The 5,246-nt window shown below is 48.8% G+C and overlaps 1 protein-coding gene across 1 annotated transcript in view; it reads right to left on the bottom strand.

The window, feature by feature from the left end:
- The window catches only part of EFCAB6 (EF-hand calcium binding domain 6), a 303,634-nt gene that overhangs the window by 244,733 nt on the left and 53,655 nt on the right, over positions 1–5,246 (bottom strand). The window lies entirely within an intron of this gene.

Genomic DNA, 5,246 nt, shown 5'->3' on the forward strand with positions numbered 1-5,246 from the left:
TGTTAATTGATACTTAAAAACTATGGTTCTGGCATAGTTGGACTCGTACAATTTTTATTTTTCACAGCCATATGCAAACTATTTTTACTAGGAGCTGGAAAGTATAACTGAATATTTCAACCCCTCTGAATTTTTTAAAGATATTACAGAAAAGTTTTATAGAGATCTTCCACAAATTCAGCAAATGACATTTATTGGGCACACAAATGTGCAGGCATTTGGATAGGCCCCGTGGAGATGCAGAGAGCAGGGCTGTGCGCTTGCCCTTACGCTACTTACGTTCAGAGGAAAGACGCATCCCGGGCCTCACACGCCGTCACACACACACACACACACACACACACACACCATCACACACACACACCATCACTCACAATACACACACTCTCACACGTGCCACACTCACACACACCATCACTCACATACACACACACACCATCACTCACACACACACTCACTCTCACACACCATCACTCACACACGCCATCACTCACATACACACTCACTCTCACACGTGCCACACTCACACACACCATCACTCACATACACACACACGCCATCACTCACATACTCACTCTCACACGTGCCACACTCACACACACCATCACTCATACACACACACCATCACTCACACACATACTCACTCTCACACACACCATAACTCACACACACACTCTCACACATGCCACACTCATACACACCATCATTCACACACACCATCACTCTCACACACACTCACTCTCACACATACACCATCACACACACTCACTCACACACACACCCTCACACACACACACTCACACACACACCATCACACACTCACACACACTCTCTCACACACACACCATCACTCTCACACACACTCACTCTCACACATACACCATCACACACACTCACACACACACCCTCACACACACACACTCACACACACACCATCACTCACACACTCACACACTCTCTCACACACCATCACTCTCACACACACTCACTCTCACACATACACCATCACACACTCACACACACACACCCTCACACTCACACACTCACACACACACCATCACTCACACACTCTCTCACACACACACCATCACTCTCACACACACTCACTCTCACACATACACCATCACACACACTCACTCACACACACACCCTCACACACACACACCATCACTCACAGACACACACTCACACACACTCACACCATCACTCACACACACTCACACACACACCATCACTCACACACACACTCACTCTCACACACTCACTCTCACACACACACCATCACTCACACACACACTCACTCTCACACACACACCATCACTCTCACACACTCACTCTCACACATACACCATCACACTCACTCACTCACACACACCATCACTCACACACACACACACCATCACTCACACACACTCTCACACAGCATCACTCACACACACTCGCTCTCACACACACACACTCTCACACACATACTCACTCACACACCATCACTCACACACACACACTCACTCTCACACACACACACACTCTCACACACATACTCACACACACTCTCACAGCATCACTCACACACACTCGCTCTCACACACACACTCACTCACACACATACACACACACCATCACACACACTCTCACACACACCATCACTCACACACACACACACACCATCACTCTCACACACACTCACTCTCACACATACACCATCACACACACTCACACACACACCATCACACTCACTCACACACACCATCACTCACACACACACACACACACCATCACTCACACACACTCTCACACAGCATCACTCACACACACTCGCTCTCACACACACCATCACTCACACACACTCACTCACACACACACACACTCTCACACACATACTCACTCACACACACCATCACTCACACACACTCTCACAGCATCACTCACACACTCGCTCTCACACACACCATCGCACACACACTCACTCACACACTCTCACACACATACACACACACCATCACTCACACACACACTCACTCACACACACACTCTCACACACATACTCACACACACACCATCACTCACACACACACTCACTCTCACACACACACACTCTCACACACATACACACACACCATCACTCACACACACTCTCACAGCATCACTCACACACACTCGCTCTCACACACACCATCACTCACACACACTCTCACACACACACTCAAACACATACTCACACACACACCATCACACACACTCTCACACACACCATCACTCACACACACACACACCATCACTCACACACACTCACACAGCATCACTCACACACACTCGCTCTTACACACACCATCACTCACACACACACACCATCACTCACACACACTCTCACACAGCATCACTCACACACACACTCGCTCTCACACACACACCATCACTCACACACATACTCACTCACACACACCATCACTCACATACACACCATCACTCTCACACACACTCACTCTCACAAATGCCACACTCACACACACCATCACTCACACACACACACCATCACACACACACAGTCACTCACACACACACCATCACTCACACATACACACTCTCACACACACCACACTCACACACACACCATCACTCACACACACCATCACTCACACACACACTCACTCTCACACACACCATCACTGACACACAAACTCACTCACACATGCCATCACTCACACACACATACCCCCATCACTCACATACACACACTTTCACACACACACCAGCACTCACACTCTCACACACGCCACACTCACACACACCATCACACACGCCATCACTCACACACACACTCACACCATTCATTCACACATGCACATACACACCATCACTCACATGCACACGCACACACACTCTCCTCATCCATACGGCCACTCCCCTGTTTCTGCTCTCCTAACCTCCAATTTCTCAACCTGCCCCTCCCTCTCTACTGACAACCTTGCTTCTTCTATTACGGAGAAAACAGAAGCAGTAAAGACAGTTCCCACACTCCCCCACATCTCGTCTGCCAGGCTCCACTCCCACACGGTGTGAAGGGATAAACCTACATGACCCTATCTACGACCAAGCAGACACACGATGCACATGACCCGTTGCCCATGGCCACGCAAGGAAGTGCTCCTGCACTGTCTGTCCCTCACTCNCCATCACTCACACACACACCATCACTCACACACACTCTCACACACCATCACTCACACACACACTCGCTCTCACACACACACCATCACTCACACACACACTCTCACACACGCCACACACACACACACCATCACTCACACACACCATCACTCACACACACACCATCACTCACACACACACTCACTCTCACAAATGCCACTCACACACACACACCATCACACACACACAGTCACACACACACCATCACTCACACACACACTCTCACACACGCCACACTCACACACACCATCACTCACACACACACTCACTCTCACACACACCATCACTGACACACAAACTCACTCACACATGCCATCACTCACACACACATACCCCCATCACTCACATACACACTTTCACACACACACCAGCACTCACGCACTCACACTCTCACACACGCCACACTCACACACACCATCACACACACCATCACTCACACACACTCTCACACACACCATCACTCACACACACATACACACCATCACTCACACACACACACACTCTCACACATGCCACACTCACACACACCATCACTCACACACACACTCACACCATTCATTCACACATGCACATACACACCATCACTCACATGCACACGCACACACACTCCCCTCATCCATACGGCCACTCCCCTGTTTCTGCCCTCCTAACCTCCAATTTCTCAACCTGCCCCTCCCTCTCTACTGACAACCTTGCTTCTTCTATTATGGAGAAAACAGAAGCAGTAAAGACAGTTCCCACACTCCCCCACATCTCGTCTGCCTGGCTCCACTCCCACACGGTGTGAAGGGATAAACCTACATGACCCTATCTACGACCAAGCAGACACACGATACACATGACCCGTTGCCCATGGCCACGCAAGGAAGTGCTCCTGCACTGTCTGTCCCTCACTCNCACATGACCCGTTGCCCATGGCCACGCAAGGAAGTGCTCCTGCACTGTCTGTCCCTCACTCTGAGGTCATCCCCATTACCATGAACCATCCAGAAATGCAGCGTGCCTCCTGCCTCGCCTCCTCATCCAGGCACCTGTTCTCTTTTACAGAAATCCCCTCTGCAGTGGATTGAATGCAGTGGATTGACAGGGATCACTGAAGTTTAATCCCAACTGTAACTGCTGAGAGTGGGAAATCCTATTAGGGTAATTGAAAGATAGGGCCTTGAAGAGGTGATTAAATTGTAGGACCGTGCAGTAGTGAATGGATTAAAAATGATGGTCATGGGTGTGGCTCTGAGGGCTTTAAAAGGAGAGCACGTGAGAGACTCTCTCTCTTCTCCACCACTTCTGCCATGTGAGACCCCTGCATTGCTGTAAAGCCACCACACCAAGAAGACCCTTACCAAATGTGTTCCCTGGACATTGGACTTCCCAGCCTCAGAAACTGTAAGGAATAAACTTCATTTTCCTATAAATCATCCAGTTCCAAGTATTTTGTTATAAGCAACAGAAATGGACTAATACAGAAAGTTGGTACTAGACAAGTGGAGTGATCCTTGAAAATGTGGAGATGGCTTTGGAACTGGGTGTTGAGGAGAGGCTGGAGGAATTTGGAAGAACAGTCTAGAAAAAGCCTAGATGCTGGTGAAAGTTTAGAAAACAAGAAAACCAGGGAAAGTTTGGAACATTTTAGAGACTCGTTAAGTGGTGGTGAGCAGAATGTTTATGGAAACATGGACTGTAAAGACCATTCTAAGGAGATCTCAGATAGAAATGAGAAGGAGCTTTTTGGAAACTGGGGCAAAGATCACCCTGGCAAGGAACTTGGCTGCATTCTGTTCATGCCCCAAAGCTTTATGGAATGTGGAACTTAAAGGTGCTGACCCAGGGTGTTCGGCGGAAGAAATTTCTAAGTAGCAAAGCGTTCAGGAAGCTGCGTGGCTACCTGCAACAGCCTGTGCTGAGTTACGGTGGCAAAGGCATGAGATAAAGCCAGAATTTATAATTCAGAAGAAAGCAGAGGGCAAAAAATTGGAAAACTTTCAGCCTGGCCACAAAAGCAAGGGTTTAGCACAGGAGCCCTTTGCTAAGGAGATGAG

This window comes from Galeopterus variegatus, unplaced genomic scaffold (genome assembly GCF_000696425.1).
Source record: "Galeopterus variegatus unplaced genomic scaffold, G_variegatus-3.0.2 Scaffold1567, whole genome shotgun sequence".
In the NCBI taxonomy this organism is placed as follows: Eukaryota; Metazoa; Chordata; class Mammalia; order Dermoptera; family Cynocephalidae; genus Galeopterus; species Galeopterus variegatus.